Genomic DNA, 18488 nt, shown 5'->3' with positions numbered 1-18488 from the left:
TCAGATTGAAGGATTATTTTCAGATTCTCTATCCACGTCTCAACTGACATCTCAGCTTTCCTACTAAGACTCGAGAGATCAGCACATCCCACCAAGCTTCTCAGCCTCACAATAATCTACTAAAACCCCCATTCCTGTCTAACCTATACAAAAGCCAGCAGCTAAGAACACACAGCATCTACGGAACAGAAACTTTATCCCAGCTCAGGGACAACAAAGTCTCTCTCTGATCCTCAGATCTCATCCCTCCTGGACAGGTTCTTTCTTCCCACCTTAAGTCTCCCCACTTCTCAAACACGCTCCATCCAACTGTTGACCAGGTGTCATTTCCACCTTGCTGTCCAACTTCTGTGGGAGGTGGACATGGGGAAAGAAGACCACCACGGAGGGGATGGCCGTATGTGTGTGGGGGAAGTATTGATAGTAGAACTAAAGATTCTGCCAGCATTTTGTGTCCAACACAGTTGCTATATGTACTATAATTATCTCATTTGTGTGAAAATTCAAGGATCTGCATTCTGCTATTTTCATCAGGCTGAACTGCAGATGCTGAGGAATATGGCAAGAAGTTGGGGTTCAAAGTCTGATGCCAAAGCTAGCAACCCGAGAAATAAAACCGCTGATCACCAGCTCCCCATTCAGGCCCAGCCCCCTTTTCGAGCCCCCAGACTCCCCACGCAGGGCCCTAGCCCCCTAGTCTTCCCCATCAATGCCCTGTTGGCAATACAGCCATCAGGTTCTATCAGAGTGAGCTGTTTTTATATGATTATTTTCCCCCCTGGGAAAACGGCTTTGTCTGTGAAAGTCCCCCCACAAGGCGCCTTATAAACATCCAAAACAGACAGAGTTAAGGAGAAAGGAGGGGAAAGGAGGAGGGAGCAAGCCCGGAGAGGGGCCCCGAGGCTCGCTGCGGGCAGGATGGGGGTATGAGGCCGGGGTCGGCGACTCCCAGGCCCCCAGCCCCGTCAGGGCGCCCCCCTCCCCAGGCTCCAGAGCCGGGGTCCGCAGCCGCCTAGCACTCCCTGGACGGCCGCGGGCCTCCCACAGGCCTCGGAGTCCAGAGACTGATCCTGCGACCGGAAACGCCCCCCTGCCCAGCAGGCCCAGACCGCGCCCCCCTTTCCTGCCGCCCCCTTCCCGCGGGCCCGGCTGCAGGCCCCGGATCCCCGGGCTCGCGTGGCCGCCGCAGCCGAAAGGGGCGGCCCGTCGGGCGGCCCCGCTCCCCGGCCCTCCCCGCGGCCCCTCCAACTCCGGGTGCTGCGGGGCCAAGGAGAACACAAAAGGAAGGGGGGCCCTGCCAGCGACGCCCCTGCCAGCCCCCGAGACTCCCTGCGCGGGGCCGGCAAAGCATCCGGACACCCCAGAAGCTCCGGACGCCGAAGAGAGAGGCCCCACGAAAATTTCAAGACACCTCCTGGGGGCTGCAGGGGAGGCCAAGTCTCCCCAGCGCCAGGTGCCCCCGGCCGCACGGTAACTTTTAAACTTTGGGGCAGGGCACGGGGACCGGGATCCCCAAAAAGGAGGAAATGGGGGTTTAGAGACGATTTATTTTTTGCAAAGTCCCACTTTCCAGGTGGCCCGGCGCGCGGCCCCGGCCTGGACAGGGCTCTCCGCGCCTCTTCCCCAGCCCGGCCCGGCCCGGCCCGGCCCGGGCGTCCCCGAACCCTCGCGCGCGGGCGGCTCCAGACGCAGTGGCCCCGGCCTCTGCCCCGCGGGGCTCGGGCCGCGCCAAGCACTCACCTCCACCGGGCTGCGCTCCCCGCGGGCCTGCGCCGAGCCCGATAAATGGTATGCTATGACTAGAGGTATGATTACGTTATTATTATTAGTAATAATAAGAGTAAATGCTATTTAATTACGGGCGGCCGCATCCTGCTCCCGGCGCCGCCGCCCCGGCAGCTCCGTCCATGTGGCTCTGGAGCGCTTTACTTTCATTTCCAGCCCCTCGGCCTGCCGCTCGCGGCAGCACCCGCTGGAGGCACAGTCTCCCTGCAGCTCTTCCTCCTCGGGTCCTAGAGAGCTCGGCTCCCGTCGCCTCGCCGCGCCCGGGGTGGGCGGCGCGGGCTGCGCACCTGGGGAGAAGGCGGGGGGGGGGCGAGTCGGGGAAGCCCCATTCCCCGTCGAAAGCTCATGCCTGGAATTCACCTTTATTTTCTTTAAAAGTGTCCTGCCTTTTAGAGGGGTTTCTTTTGGCAGTTCTGCATTTCTGGGCTGATGCTGCTCAAACCCAGCACCTCCGCCCTTCCCCATCTGTGTCAAAAGTCCCCCCGCCCCCCCTCCTCCGGCTTCCAGGTGCTTTCATGGAAGGCTGCCCCAAACCCTGGTTGCGTTGTGCCCTTCTCATAGATGGGAACCGGAGACACATAGAAGAATCAGGACCTCACTTGGCTGGAGTTTTATGTATAGGATGTTAAAAAAATATTGAATGACACTTGTTAAAGACTACAAGGCCGACTTTATTGGCATCACGATGGGTGTAGGGACCACTGCAGTGGGTTTTGCGGTCGGGGAGAGTATTTGGGTTCAATTCAGAATTCAGCATGGGCAACTGGGAATTTATAAGGAAGGAGAAAGGATCCACTGATTGAGGGCCAGTGCATAGGAAACTGCATCAGAGATAAGAGAGGATTCTGGCTTAAACCCATCTAACAAGATTCTTGCTGAAGGCAGGCCAAGGTGATCAGACATCACCTGGGGAATGGTAGCAAATGAGGAACCTAATTAGATATTGACAATCAGGGCTGGGTGCAGTGGCTCACGCCTGTAATCTCAGCACTTTGGGAGGCCGAGACGGGTGGATCACCTGAGGTCAGGAGTTCAAGACCAGCCTAGCCAACGTGGTGAAACCCCATCTCTACAAAAATACAAAAATTAGCCAGGCGTGGTGGTGGGTGCCTGTAATCCCAGCTACTCGAGAGGCTGAGGCAGGAGAATCACTTGAACCCTGGAGGTGGAGGTTGCAGTGAGCCAAGATCGTGCCATTGCACTCCTGCCTGGGTGACAGGGTGAGACTCCGTCTCAAAAAAGAACAAAAAAAAAGATATTGACAATCAGGTATGGAGAATGAGGGTGTCTAGCTAAACCAACTTAGCAGGATTCTTGCCAAAATTGGACAATGCAGTCCAGGGGCAGTGGCTCACGCCTGTACTCCCAGCACTTTGGGAGGTTTAGGCAGGAGGTTCACTTGAGCCCAGGAGTTCAAGACCAGCCTGGGCAACATAGTGAGACCCTGTCTCTACAAAAAATTAAAGAATTAGCTGGCGTGGTGGCATGCGCCTGTAGTCCCAGCTATTCTGGAGGCTGAGGCAGGAGGATCACTTGAGGCTAGGAGTTTGAGGCTGCAGTGAGTGATGATCATGCCACCTGCACTCCAGCCTGGGTAACAGAGCAAGGCCCTGTCCCTAAAAACAAAACAAAACAGGCCGGGCACGGTGGCTCACATCTGTAATCCCAGTACTTTGGGAGGCTGAGGTGGGCGGATCATGAGGTCAGGAGATCGAGACCATCGTGGCTAACATGGTGAAACCTCGTCTCTACTAAAAATACAAAAAATTAGCCGGGCATGGTGGTGGGCACCTGTAGTCCCAGCTACACAGGAGGCTGAGACAGGAGAATGGCGTGAACCCGGGAGGCGTAGCTTGCAGTGAGCCGGAATCGCGCCACTGCACTCCAGCCTGGGTGACAGAGCAAGACTCTGTCTCAAAAAAAAAGAAAAGAAAAGGGCCAGGAGGCTGGCATCGGTAGGTTTTCTGGGAGGTCCCATGTTGTCAGTCCCATGTTGTCACAGTGTGCTCTATGTCCCCACGTTAAAGCTGAAATAGCAGTAACAGCCACCACTTCTTTACTATGAGCCAAACACTTTGCATATGTTGATTCTTTTACCCTCTCAAAAACCCTGTAGCTCGGCACGGTGGCTCACATCTGAAATCCTAGCACTTTGGTACGCCAAGGTAGGTGGATCACCTAAGGTTAGGAGTTCGAGATCAGCCTGGCTAACATAGTGAAACCCTGTCTCTACAAAAAAATACAAAAGTTAGGCCAGGCGCAGTGGCTAATGCCTGTAATCCTAGTACTTTGGGAGGCCGAGGCACGTGGATCACGAGGTAAGGAGATCGAGACCATCCCAGCTAACATGGTGAAACCCCATCTCTACTAAAAATACAAAAAATTAGCCGGGCATGGTGGCGGGCGCCTATAGTCCCAGCTACTCGGGAGGCTGAGGCAGGAGAATAGCATGAACCCGGGAGGCGGAGCTTACAGTGAGCGAGATCACGCCACTGCACTCCAGCCTGGGCAACGGAGCGAGACTGTCTCAAAAAAAAAAAAAAAAAAAAATTAGCCGGGTGTGGTGGTGGGCACCTATAATCCAAGCTACTCAGGAGGCTGACGCAGGAGAATCACTTAATCCCAGGAGGCAGAGGTTGCAATGAGCCGAGATCACACCATTGCACTCCAGCCTGGGCAACAGAGCGAGACTCCATCCAAAAAAAAACCTGTAAGATAGGGATTGTTTTTTACCCTTTTTCAGATAGGAACAGAAACAAAACAGTTCTGTGACTTGATCAAGGTTACACAGCTAAGAAAGAGGCAGAGGTAGGATTCAGTCCCAGGCTTGTGCACTTATAAGGCATGACCACAGCACCATGACATGGACATCTTAATTCCAGATCTGTCACTAGCTACCCCCAAGGGCTTGTCATGTGATTGACTCACTGGAGAAAGGGAGTCAGAGGCTCATGCTCCTAACTGAGGAACTGACAGGTACATACATAATTTGTTTATCCCTTCTTCAATGAGCACATTCTGCATCAGGCTTATCTCCTGGGAGAGCCTGAGTGCAAGGCAACCTTGGTTGCAGCCATGTGCAGGGCTTATTCATTCATTCACTCAGCAAACATTCACTCAAAGGTCCCAGGTCTCCACAGCTCCAGGATGGTCCCAGGTTCTAGCCTTCCAGGCAGGAATCTTAACTTGGGGTTTAGGGAAGGGCTCTGAAAATGTACAAACAACTTTAGGCTTAGGTTCCCTTTTCATCATTGTAAATTGGGGGTGCTATGGACTGAATGTCTATGTTTCATCAAAATTCATATGTTGGGCTGGGCATGGTGGCTCACTCCTATAATCCCAGAACTTTGGGAGGCCAAGGGGGGCAGATCACCTGAGGTCAGGAGTTTGAGAACAGCCTAGCCAACATGGTGAAACCCCATCTCTACTGAAAATACAAAAATTAGCCAGGCATGGTGGCACATGCCTGTAGTCCCAGCTATTCAGGAGGCTGAGGCAGGAGAATGGCTTGAACCTGGGAAGTAAAGGTTGCAGTGAGCCGAGATCGTGCCACTGCACTCCAGCCTGGGTGACAGAGCGAGACTCCATCTCAAAAAAAAAAAAAAAAAAAATCATATGTTGAATCTCTAATCCCTGATTTGATGGTATTAGGAGGTGGTGCCTTTGGGAGATAATTAGGTCATGAAAATGAAGCCCTGATGAATGGAATTAGTGCTCTTATAAGAGACATCGGGGAGATTCTCTCTCTCTCTGCCAAATGAGGATACAGCAAGAAAGCAGCCATCTATAAACCAGGAAGGCAACCCTCACCAACAACCTGATCGTGCTGGGACCCTGGTCTTGGACTTCCAGCCCCCAGATCAGTGAGAAATAAATTTCTACTGCTTAAGCCATCCAGTCGATGGTATCTGTCATAGCAGCCTGAGGTGACTAAGATGGGGGTAATATGAGTACTGTACTCGATGGGGTACACCCAAAATCCCAACACTGGGAGGCTGAGGTGGGCAGATTGCTTGAGCCCAGGAGTTTGAGACCAGCCTGGGCAACATGACAAAACCCTAACTCTGCAAAAATTACAAAATAATGGCTGGGCGTGGTGGCTCATGCCCATAATCCCAGCACTTTGGGAGGCCGAGGCCGGGCATGGTGGCTCACCCCTGTAATCCCAGAATTCTGGGAGGCCAAGGTGGGAGGATCACCTGAGGTCAGGAGCTTGAGACCAGCCTGACCAACATGTTGAAACCCCATCTCTATGAAAAAAACAAAAATTAGCCAGGTGTAGTGGCACGCACCTGTAATCCCAGCTACGCAGGAGGCTAAGGCAGGAGAATCGCTTGAACCTGGGAGGCGGAGGTTGCAGTGAGCCGAGATAGCGCCATTGCACTCCAGCCTGGGCAACAGAGCGAGACTCAGTCTCAAAACAACAACAACAGCAACAAAAAATTAGCCAGGTGTGGCCGGGCATGGTGGCTCACGCCTGTAATCCCAGCACTTTGGGAGGCCAAGGCGGGTGGGTCACGAGGTCAGGAGTTTGAGACCAGCCTAGCCAATATGGTGAAACCCTGTCTCTACTAAAAATACAAAAATTAGCTGGGCGTGGCTGGGCACGGTGGCTCATGCCTGTAATCTCAGCACTTTGGGAGGCAGAGGTGGGTAGATCACCTGAGGTAGGGAGTTCGAGACCAGCCTGGCCAACATGGGGAAACCCCATCTCTACTAAAAATACAAATATCAGCCGCGTGTGGTCGCGGGCACCTGTAACCCCAGCTACTTGAGGCTGAGTAACAAGAAACGCTTGAACCTGGGAGGGGGATGTTGTAGTAAGCCGAGATCACTCCACTGCACTCCTGCCTGGGTGACAAGAGCGAGACTCCATCTCAAAAAAAAAAAAAAATTAGCTGGGCGTGGTGGTGTGCACCTGTAGTCCCAGCTGCTCTGGAGGCTGAGGCAGGAGAATGGCTTGAACCTGGAAGGCAGAGGTTGCAGTGAGCCAAGATCACACAACTGCACTCCAGCTTGGGTGATAGAACAAGACTCGGTCTCAAAAAAAAAAAAAAAATAGCCAGGTGTGGTGACATGTGCGTGTAGTCCCCAGCTATTCAGGAGGCTGAGCCCAGGATCCTCAAAGTGGAGGATCCTTGAGCCAAGAAGATGGAGGCAGCAGTGAGCCATGGCTGCATCACTGCACTCCAGCCTGGGTGACAGAGCAAGAGGCTGTCTCAAAAAAAAAAAAAAGGTACTGTACCCACCTGAAAGGGTCTGTGATGGCTCATGATGTGTCCACTTGCCTGGGCCACAGGGTGCCCAGATATTTGGCCAAACACTCTGGGTGCTTCTGTGGGGGTGTTTCCAGATGAGTTTAATATTTAAATCTATAAACTGAGTAAAGCTGATTGTCCTCCCTAAGGTGGATGGGCCTCATCCAACCAGTTGATGACCCGAATAGAACAAAAAAGCTGACTCTCCTGCAAAGAAGAGAGAATTCCTCCTCCATCATGGCCTTCGAGCTGGGACATTGACTTTTTTTTGAGAGGGAGTCTTGCTCTGTTGTCCAGGCAGGAGTGTAGTGGTGCTATCTCAGCTCACTGCAACCTCCACCTCCCAGGGGTTCAAGTGATTCTCCTGCCTCAGCTTTCCAAGTAGCTGGGACTATAGGTATGTGCCATCACACCCGGCTAATTTTTGTATTTTTAGTAGTAATGGTTTTCACCGTATTTACCAGGTTGGCCTTGAACTCCTGATCTCAAGTGATCCGTCCGCCTCGGCCTCCCAAAGTGCTAGGATTATAGGCCTGAGCCACCGTGCCCAGTTGGGACATTAATTTTTTCCCTACCTTTGGATTTGAACTGAACCATCAGCTCTTCCTGGCTCTCTAGCCTGCTGACTGTAGATCTTAGGACTTCTCAGTCTTCATACTTACATGAGCCAATTCCTTATAATAAATCACTTTGTGTGTGTGTGTCTCTCTCTCATATGTACATGTATCTCCTACTGATCCTGTTTATCTGGAGAACTCTAATATAGGGTCACTGCAAGGACTGAGTTATTATATACAAAGCATTGATAGATGTGTGTGTGTGTTTTTTTTTTGGAGACGGAGTCTCATTCTGTCACCCAGGCTAGACTGTAGTGGCCCAATCTCGGCTCACTTCAACCTCCACCTCCCGGGTTTAAGAGATTCTCCTGCCTCAGCCTCCTGAGTTGCTGGGATTATAGGCATGTGCCACCACACCCAGCTAATTTTTATATTTTTAGTAGAGACGGGGTTTCACCATGTTGGCCAGGCTGGTCTTGAACTCCTGACCTCAGGTGATCCACTTGCCTCGGCCTCCCACAGTGCTGGGATTACAGGCATAAACCACCTCACCCAGCCTTGTTTGTTTGTTTGTTTTTTAACAAAAAAGTTAGGTAGGCCAGGCACAGTGGCTCATGCCTATAATCCCAGCACTTTGGGAAGCTGAGACAGGAGCATTGCTTGATCCCAGGAGTTTGAGACTAACTAGCCTGGGCAACATAGTGAGAGACCCCATATCCTCAAAAAGAGAAAAAGGAATTTTTTTTAAAAACCAAGTATTTTTAAAATTATTTCTCCTTTTCTTTTTTTTTTTTTTTTGAGATGGAGTCTCGCTCTGTCGCCCAGGCTATAGTGCAGTGGCGCGATCTCAGCTCACTGCAAGCTCTGCCTCCCGGGTTCTCGCCATTCTCCTGCCTCAGCCTCCCGAGTAGCTGGGACTAGAGGCGCCCACTACCACGCCTGGCTAAATTTTTTGTAGTTTTAGTAGAGATGAGGTTTCACCGTGTGAGCCAGGATGGTCTCGATCTCCTGACCTGTGATCCGCCCGCCTTGGCCTCCCAAAGTGCTGGGATTACAGGTGTGAGCCACCGCGCCCGGCTAAAAATTACTTCTTAATGCTCTTTTGCATTTATACTAATCTAAACAGTTTTCGTTTTATTTATTTATTTACTTTTGAGACAGGGTCTCCCTCCGTTGCCTAGGCTGGCGTGCAGTGGTGAGATCACAGCTCACTGCAGCCTTCAACTCCTGGGCTCAAGCAATCCTACCCCGTCAGCCTCCTGAGTAGCTGGGATTACAGGTGTGCATCACCCTGCTGGCTAATTTTTTAGACAATTTTTTTGTAGAGACAGAGTCTCGCTATGTTGCCCAGAATGGTCTGGAACTCCTGGGCTCAAGCAATCCTCACACCTCAGCCTCCCAAAGTGTTGGGAATACAGGCGTCAGCCACCGCGCCCAGCTCAGTTTTCATTAAAAAAGAAAAAAAATTATTTCCATTTTGGAACAAGAGGATTATTTATTTATTTATTTATTTATTTATTTATTTATTTTGAGATAGAGTCTCACTCTGTTGACCAGGCTGGAGTGCAAAATGGCGTGATCTCGGCTTGTGCAACCTCCGCCTCCCGGGTTCAAGCGATTCTCCTGTCTCAGCCTCCCAAGTAGCTGGGTTTACAGGCACGCGCCACCAGGCCTGGCTAATTTTTGTATTTTTAGTAGAGACGGGGTTTCACCATGTTGGTCAGGCTGGTCTCAAACTCCTGACCTCGTGATCCACCCACCTCGGCCTCCCAAAGTGCTGGGATTACAGGCATGAGCCATCGCGCCCGGCCACAAGAGGATTATTAAAAGAGAAGATGAAGGCCGGGTGCACTGACTCACGCCTGTAATCCCAGCACTTTAGGAGGCCGAGGCGGGCAGATCATCTGAGGTTGGGAGTTTGAGATCAGCCTGGCCAACAGGGTGAAACCCCAATCTCTACTAAAAATACCAAAAATTAACCAGGCGTGGTGTCGGGCGCCTGTAATCCCAGCTACTCAGGAGGCTGAGGCAGGAGAATCTCTTGAACCAAGGAGGCAGAGGTTGCAGTGAGCCGAGTTTGCACCATTACACTCCAGCCTGGGCAATGAGAGCGATACTCTGTCTCAAAAATTTTTTTTAAATATTAAAAAATAAATTGAAAGTAAAATAAAATGAAAATACAAAAATTAGTCAGGCATGGTGGCATGTGTCTGTAATCCCAGCTACTCAGGAGGCTGAAGTAGGAGAATCTCTTGAACCCAGGCGGCAGAGGTTCAAGAGAACCTCCTTTCAGGGAGCCAAGATTGCACCACTGCACCCCAGCCTGGGAGACAGAGTGAGACTCCACCAAAAAAAAAAAAGGAATTATTATTATTATTATTATTTTTGAGACAGAGTCTCGCTCTGTCACCCAGGCTGGAGTGCAGTGGTACCATCTCAGCTCACTGCAAGCTCCGCCTCCCGGGTTCACGCCATTCTCCTGCCTCAGCCTCCCGAGTAGCTGGGACTACAGGTGCCCGCCACCACGCCTAGCTAATTTTTTTGTATTTTTTTAGTAGAGACGGGGTTTCACTGTGTTAGCCAGGATGGTCTCGATCTCCTGACCTTGTGATCCACCCACCTCGGCCTCCCAAAGTGCTGGGATTACAGGCATGAGCCACTGTGCCTGGCCTATTTATTTATTTATTTTTTAAGATGGAGTCTCACTCTGTTGATCCGGCTGGAGTGCAGTGGCGTGATCTCGGCTCACTGCAACCTCCACCTCCTAGGTTCAAGCGATTCTCCTGCCTAGGCCTCCCAAGTAGCTGGGACCATAGGCACGTGCCACAGTGCCTGGCTAATTTTTTTGTATTTTTAGTAGAGACAGGGTTTCACCATATTGGTCAGGCTGGTCTTGAACTCCTGACCTCGTGATCCGCCCACCTCGGCCTCCCAAAGTGCTGGGATTACAGGTGGGAGCCACCGCACCCGGCCAATGAAGGAATTATTAAAAGAGAAGATAATCTGCCAAAAACCATTTGGTACTGGGAAATCCTCCATAAACATTACAGCAGAATTTAAGCTCCTCCATAGACACCATCCTTTTCAATCTCTTTCATCACTGGATTTTCAGGAGCTGGAACAGTGCCTGTTGAAACAGATGTTTGATAACTATTTGTAGAACAAATGAATTATTTTAATGATGGTTATGTATCAAGGTTAAAGAAATAGTTTGCTCTAGTGGGAAGCCCTTGGCTTGAGCCCTGAGAAAGATGTGGTTCAAGTGTCCTTCATAGATGATGCAGCCAACCCACTCCCACCAGTGGAGGGGACCCTGGGGGAGGCTGCCTTGCCCTGCAGGTGGGCTGACCCATCTCTCTCCAGGGGCTGCAGGCGAGCACCCTGTTGGGTGTTGGGAATTTCCCTCCACATTCCTCACATGTCTGGCATACTTTAGCCATTTGCTTTTGATCTGACTAAATGGCAAGTCAGCAGCCTTGGTCTGTTTTCAGGAATCCAACATAAATATTATTATTTATTCCATTTACAATTGGCAATTAAGTTCGTTTTCAGGCACCAGAATGGAATTTAAAACACTCAGTTAAGTAAACCAGACTAATCAGAGGCAGCCTGCTTTTGTCTTTGAAACATTCTTTACAAAAACAACAAAAAAAGGCTGCACAACAGAGAAAGGCCTGGAACACTCTCTGCTTCTGATTCCCCCTTAAACTCACCTCGCACTCACAAGTGAAGTGTATATGTTGAAAATAACCCTAGAAGGCCAGAAATCGTGGCTCACACCTGTAATCCCAGCACTTTGGGAAGCCAAGGTGGGTGGATCACCTGAGTCAGGAGTTTGAGACTAGCCTGGCCAACACAGTGAAACCCCATCTCTACTAAAAATACAAAATAAGCCGGGCATGGTGGTGGGAACCTGTAATCCCAGCTACTCGGGAGGCTCAGGCAGGAGAATCGTTTGAACCCGGGAGGCAGAGGTTACAGTGAGCCGAGATCGTGCCATTGCACTCCAGCCTGGGTGACAGAGCGAGACTCCATCTCAAAAAAAAAATAATAATAATAATAATAGAAAAGGACCCTAGAGACCTGGCTTCTATTCTCTCTCTCTCTCTCTCTGTTTTTTTTTCTTCTTTGAGACAGGGTCTTGTTCTATCATTCAGGCTGGAGTGCAGTGGCCTGACCATGGCTCACTGCAACCAACCTCCATGTTATGGGCTCAAGGATCCTCCTGCATCAGCCTCCCTAGTAGCTGGGACTCCAAGTATGTACCACCATGCCTGGCTAATTGTTTTTAGTAGAGACAGAGTCTCACTATGTTGCCCAGACTGGTCTCAAATCCTGGGCTTTAGCAATCTTCCTGCCTTGGCCTCCCAAAGTGCTTGCATTACAGTTGGTTGTGAGCCACCGTGCCCATTCCTTGTCTCATGTGTAAGTCACACTGTAACTTGGGCCTTAGTTCTTCATTTGTTGAAATAAGGAACAAGATAGTCTTAGATGACACTATCCATCTGTCAAAGGCTATGATTACACTTCTTGGGCCAGGCAGACTAGCTCTCAGGTGATAACTTGAAAGAGAGAAAGCTGGAGGAAGGGCTGGAAGGAGTAAGAGAGAAGATAAGTGTGTTGCTTGGAAACAGTGATGATTCTTTTTTTGAGGCAGAATTTTGCTCTTGTTGCCTAGGCTGGAGTGCAATGGCGTGATCTTGGCTCACTGCAACCTCCGCCTCTCGGGTTCAAGAGATTCTCCTGCCCTAGCCTCCCGAGTAGCTGGGATTACAGGCGTCCGCCACCATGCCCAGCTAATTTTTTGTATTTGTAGTAGAGACAGGGTTTCACCATGTTGGCCAGGCTGGTCTCGAACTCCTGACCTCAGATGATCCACCTGCCTCGCCCTCCCGAAGTGCTGGGATTACAGGCATGAGCCACTGTGCCCGGCCAGAAACTGATGATTCTTGATTCTTCTGACTCACTGGGCACCCTTGGACAAACCCCCTGTTCCTTTTCAAGCCCCAGTCTCCCCATTTGTAAAGAGGTTTAAGATAGATTCAGGAGGCCGAGCACGGTGGCTCACGCCTGTATTGTACTCCCAGCACTTTGGGAGGCCAAGGTAAGTGGATCACCAGGTCAGGAGTTCAAGACCATCGTGGCTAATATGGTGAAACCCTGTCTCTACTAAAAATACAAAAATTAGCCGGGTGTGGTGGCATGCACCTGTAGTCCCAGCTATTTGGGAGGCTGAGGCAGAAGAATCGCTTGAACCTGGGAGGCGGAGGTTGCAGTGAGCTGAGATCGCACCACTGCACTCCAGCCTGAGCAACAGAGTGAGACTCCATCTCAAAAAAAAAAAAAAAAAAAAAATCAGGATATAGGAGTGACAGAATCCAGATTGCTAGGGGGTGCTGTCAGGCTGAGTTTGTGATTTTTAGCTTCGAACGTGAACACCTTCAGGCAGAAAGAACATCCACTCTCTAACTCCCCACGAGTCCCCCCAAGCCCCACCAAGCCCCGCCAAGCCCCATGACTTCCTGTTACCTCCTAGGTCCTTGAAGGCCACTGAATTTCTGTTGTGTAAGAATTCCCTTCCAGTTCCGAAAACCCCATGTCCTATCAGCTGGATGAGGACGGGATCAGCTAAGATGTTCCTCTGCCTACCTTCCTCTTCCCTTTGGGAGGTCCCTGTGCGATGGCCAAGGAAAGTCTCAAGAAGTAAAATTGGAAAAGGGAGCCTGCGGATCACCCCAAGGAAAATCCAGACTGATTTGATCAGTCCTAGCTGGAAGCAGAACAGGAATAGCAGGAGGCCTATGACTCATTTTAAGCACACATCCAGTAACCTGACTGGTATCTGGTTCAAATGGGGAAACCTGAAGCACCTATGACAGGCCAGGCCCAGAGAAGATACTGCCCAGATGGATACAGCGTCTGCTCTGGAGACCCTCCCAGGCTGAGGAGGAAACTGCCAAGAACAGTGTTAACTCTGTCAAAGAGCCCCAGAGCCCCAGGCCAATTGCTGTGGGGCTTTGCATCTTGCTGTGGGCACCTGCAGGAGGGACAGACTCACGAGGTAGCATTTGACATGGGCCTTGTTGGTAAAAAGGAGAGGGAAGGGGGAAAGAGGATCCGCATCTCAGGAACTTTGAGAACTGGGAGAGTTACACTCTGTCTAGAGCTTCAGTTTTCTCATCTCTGTGCTGGGAAGGGTGGTAATGATGCCCACTTCCCTTGTCGTGGTGAAGATTAAATGAGCTGTGTGTAAAAGGATATGGCATGATCTGTTTATTTATTTATTTTGAGACAGAGTTTCGCTCGTGTTGCCCAGGCTGGAGTGCAATGGCGCGTCTTGGCTCACTGCAACCTCGGCCTCCCAGGTTCAAGTGATTCTCCTGCCTCAGACTCCCGAGTAGCTGGGATTCCAGGCATGCACCACCATGCCCAGCTAATTTTGTATTTTTAGTAGAGGCGGGGTGTCTCCATGTTGGTCAGGCTGGTCTCAAACCCCTGACCTCAGGTGATCCGCCCACCTTGGCCTCCCAAAGTGCTGGGATTACAGGTGTTAGCCACCGCGCCCAGCCTGCATGATCTGTTTAACTTTTTTTTTTTTCTTTTTTCGGTTTTTGAGACAAGGTCTTGCTCTGTCACCACGGCTGAAATGCAGTGGTGCGATCATGGCTCACTGCAGCCTAAAGCTCCCAGGCTCCAGATCCTCCTGCCTCAGTCCCTTAGCTGAGACTACAGGCTTGCACCATCACGTCCAACTAATTTTTGTATTTTTTGTCGAGACAGGGTTTGACCATGTTGCCCAGGCTGGTCTCAAACTCTCTCACCTATAATCCCAACACTTTGGGAGGCCAAGATGGGCAACAAGAGTGAAACTCCGTCTCAAAAAAAAAAAAAAACAAAAAACACTGTTTGTGTTTTTATGCTTAAATTCACACCTACAGAAAAGTTGCAAAAATGTTCAAAGAACTCCCATATTCTTCAACTAGATTAACTGATTAGCATTTTGCCCCATTTGTGTCTCTGCTTTCTCTATGTATATGTATAGGTATATTTCTTTTAACCATAAAGGTTGCAGACATCATGTCCTTTTTGTCCCTAATTATTTCAGCATTTTTTTCCAAGAACAAGGGCAGTCTCATATAACCCTGTACCATAATCAAACTTAATAAAGTTAACATTGATACAATACTATTATCTAATATACAATCAAGTTTTGCTGTTTCAGTATTGTCCTTTATAGCAATCCCCACCCAGGATCCGATCCAGGACCATGTATTGCATTCAGTTGTCTTTTTCGTTTCCTGTAATCGGCAACAGTTTCTCAGTTTTTCTTTGTCTTACATAATACAGAAATTTCCGGAAGGGTACAGATCAGTTATTCTGTACCATGTCCCTCAGCTTGGGTTTCTCGTGATTAGACTAAGGTCATGCATTATAGACCGGACGGTGACGCCGTGTTTTTCTCAGTGCATTACACACAAAGCGTGCGATGAATGTCAGCTTGTCCTGCTGTTGATGTTAACGTGGCCGTTCAAGTGGTGTCTGCAGAGCTTCTCTACGATAGTTACTATTTCCCCTTTTTAATTATCAGGTAATTTGTGAATATTTATGTGGAAGCCTTCGAATGCCCTTTCAGTTTCATGGGACGGAAAAAAGTCTTTTCTTTCGGGAAGTGTATACCTGTGTCTTGCGGAAGAGACCCAGCAGCCTGTGTCAACAAAGTTACGCGAACAAAACCTTTCCGGAAGTGCTGAGGAACCTGGGTGCAACGCATTCTGGGAATTGTAGTCTCTGGGAGCTCCCGGCCGAACACCGCTCTGCGGTCTCTGCGAGAAAGAGCCAGAAGCCGCCAGGGGAGGGCGAAGAGGGCGGTGGCGGCGCTCTGCGCGCGGTGCGCCATGGGACGGGTAGTTCGCGGCGCGCGACCCATCGCGCTCCCAGCTGGGGAACGGGACTACCCTACCCGAGAGGCCGCGCGTGCGGGGCGCGGGCAAGCCGGCCAGGGACTCGAACAAATCAAATCGAAGCAAGGAAACTGCCGGCTTTCAAAATCCTCCTCCTCCGCCATCATCCGCCGCGGTGCGGAGAGCAGGTGGTGCTGGAAGCGCGTGAGGCCGGGAGCTTGAGAGAGCTGACAGACTAGCAGGCTGGACATCTGGACCGCTGGATCCGGAGGTGGCGACCCCAGCCTGACCCGGACCCTAAATCCATCCCCGCCCCACCGGGCGGAGGCGCGCGCTCGATTCCCCCCACGCGGCGGAGCCGCCTGTTTACGGTAGAGTCAGGGTCCCTTTCCTTTCCCCGTCACCTGCCTGGAACAGGGGTGCGGGGCGAGGAGGGCGTGGCGCCCCTGTGCGCCTTCTGCCTGCCCCCTCGGCCGTCTTCACTTAGCCTTCGACGGCCGAGCGCCCCAGGGGTGGCGGTGGGAGTGGGGTTGTTGAGCGGCGCTGGCTCCTTTCACAAATGGGGAAACTGAGGCTTAAAGGGCGTCTGACTCGCCAGAGCAGCTCAGCCTACAGCTGCTAGCAGTGGCGTCTCATATTAGCATCGTTGTCAACCGGAGGCGCTGCGAGTCCGCCGGGGATTCCAGATGGGACTCCCGCGCCGCCCGCCTGTCATTTGGGGCCTGTATTCGCGCGTCGCTCCCGCGGAGCCGCCTCCCAGCAGGCCCACGCCCGCGGGGGGCCCGGGCTGGCGCCGCTGTCCCTGGAATCGATATGAGTCACTGCTGACGCTTTGCAGGAGCATGCATCTCACCTCAGAAAGTCTCCGACGCTGCTGCGGAGCGGGGAGAGGATGTTTCTCTTAACCCTTTGCTTTTGCTCTGGCGCTGACCCTTTGCTGACCTTGGACAAATTAATTTACGTTTCTATGCTCCAGTTTCTTGGTCTATAAAGTGTGTGTGGAGGGGTGCATCTCTTTGTCTCACTCTCTCTTGGACTGAGGAATGGGCCCCCTTTCAGCTGAGAAGTTCTGTCCCTATTCTATCTGGAGGCTTCACCACCACCTTTTACCCTCAAATTGTCCCATCTCAGAACTGCAAGAGATGCTGGGGTTTCAGGTTAATTTTTTATTGGTTTTTCTTTAAATTTTTGTATCTTTTTAGAGACAGGATCTCCCTCTGTCACCCAGGCTGGAGTGTAGTGGAACGATCACCGCTGAACTGCAGCCTCAGCTTCCTGGGCTCAAGCGATCCTCCCACCTCAACCTCCCAAGTCATGGGGACTACAGGTGCCATCACACCTGGCTAATTTTTAAATTTTTCTGTGGAGACAGGGTCTCATTCTGTTGCCCAGGCTTGTTTCGAACTCCTGGTCTAACGTGATCTTCCCGCCTAGCCTCCCAAAATGTTGGAATTACAGGTGTGAGTCACTGCAGTGGGCTGGTTTCTGGTTAATTTATTTTTTGAAACAGGGTCTCCAGAAGTACAGTAGCAAGATCTCAGCTCACTGCAGCCTCCACCTCCAGGGCTCAAGTGATCCTCCCACCTTACATCCCAGGTAGCTGGGGCTGCAGGCACCTGCCACCACACCCAGCTAGTTTTTGTATTTTTAGTGGAGACGGGGTTTCGGCATCCTGCCCAGGCTGGTTTCTAACTCCTGGGCTCAATCGATCTGCCCACCTCAGCCTCCGGAAATGCTGGGATTACAGGAGTGAGCCATTACACCCGACTCTGGCTAATTTTTTTTTTTTTTTTCTTTTTGAGACGGAGTTTCACTCTTGTTGCCCACGCTGGAATGCAATGCCACGATCTCGGCCCACCCCAACATCTGCCTCCTGGGTTCAAGCGATTCTCCTGCCTCAGCCTCCTGAGTAGTTGGGATTACAGGCATGTACCACACCCAGTTAATTTTGTATTTTTGGTAGAGACAGGGTTTCTCCATGTTGGCCAGGGTGGTCTCGAACTCCCGACCTCAGGTAATCCGACCGCCTCAGCCTCCCAAAGTGCTGGGATTATAGGCGTGAGCTACCGCACCCGGCCTGGTTAATTTTTTTTTTTTTTCTTTGAGACTGAGTCTCGCTCTGTCGCCCAGGCTGGAGTGCAGTGGCGCAATCTCGGCTCACTGCAAGCTCCGCCTCCCGGGTTCATGCCATTCTCCTGCCTCAGCCTCCCGAGTAGCTGGGACTACAGGCGCCCACCACCAGGCCCGGCTAATTTTTTGTATTTTTAGTAGAGACGGGGTTTTACCGTGTTAGCTGGGATGGTCTCAATCTCCAGACCTCGTGATCCGCCTGCCTCGGCCTCCCAAAGTGCTGGGATAATAGGTGTGAGCCACTGCGCCCGGCCCTGGCCTGGTTAATTTTTATGCAGTTTCAACTGGTCATTTCTTGAGCACCACCTAAATGCCAGGCTCTATGTGGCAAATAGAGTGATCCTGTCAAAACATAGGTCAAATGACATCTGCTTTCTGCTAAAAACTTCAGTGGCTTTCCTTGTCACTTATAGCGAAAGCCAGTGTTCTTCAAATGGCCTTTATGACTTGGGCCCCTTGTTAACTCTCTCGTCTCTTACCTCGTTTTTTTCCTCTCTCTGTGCTTCAGCCCCACTGGCCCTGTTGCAGTTCCTCCAGCCCTCTGCCCCTACAAGAGCCATTGCATTTGCTACTCCCTTTGCAGGAATCATGTTCCTCCAGATGTGTGCATGGCCCAATCCCTGACATCTTTATTTAACTATTTCCTAATAATGCCTTTTTGTTGTTGTTGTTGTTATTTGTTTGTTTGTTTTGAGACGGAGTCTTGCTCTGTCGCCAGGCTGGAGTGCAATGGCGCGATCTTGGCTCACTGCAACCTCCGCCTCCCGGGTTCAAGCAATTCTCCTGCCTCAACCTCCCGAGTAGCTGGGACTAAAGGCATGTGCCACCACGCCTGGCTAATTTTTGTATTTTTAGTA

At 51.0% G+C, this 18488-nt stretch overlaps 2 protein-coding genes across 5 annotated transcripts in view; one reads left to right on the top strand and one right to left on the bottom strand.

Annotated features, from left to right (window-relative positions):
- ZC3H7B (zinc finger CCCH-type containing 7B) overlaps positions 1-2023 on the bottom strand; it is a 57388-nt gene extending 55365 nt beyond the window's left edge. For both annotated transcript variants that reach the window (XM_002831183.6, XM_063722912.1), the window contains exon 1: positions 1741-2023. The gene's annotated coding sequence lies outside the window, so the exon portion shown is untranslated. The remainder of the gene's footprint in view (positions 1-1740) is intronic.
- The window catches only part of RANGAP1 (Ran GTPase activating protein 1), a 54793-nt gene continuing 37496 nt past the window's right edge, over positions 1192-18488 (top strand). The window contains exon 1 of one of the 3 annotated variants that reach the window (XM_009234410.4): positions 1192-1470. The gene's annotated coding sequence lies outside the window, so the exon portion shown is untranslated. 3 annotated transcript variants of the gene reach the window in all.

Source organism: Pongo abelii, chromosome 23, assembly GCF_028885655.2.
Source record: "Pongo abelii isolate AG06213 chromosome 23, NHGRI_mPonAbe1-v2.0_pri, whole genome shotgun sequence".
NCBI classification, from domain to species: domain Eukaryota; kingdom Metazoa; phylum Chordata; class Mammalia; order Primates; family Hominidae; genus Pongo; species Pongo abelii.
Note: the sequence above shows the minus strand (reverse complement) of the source record. Positions and strands in the feature narration are given on the sequence as shown.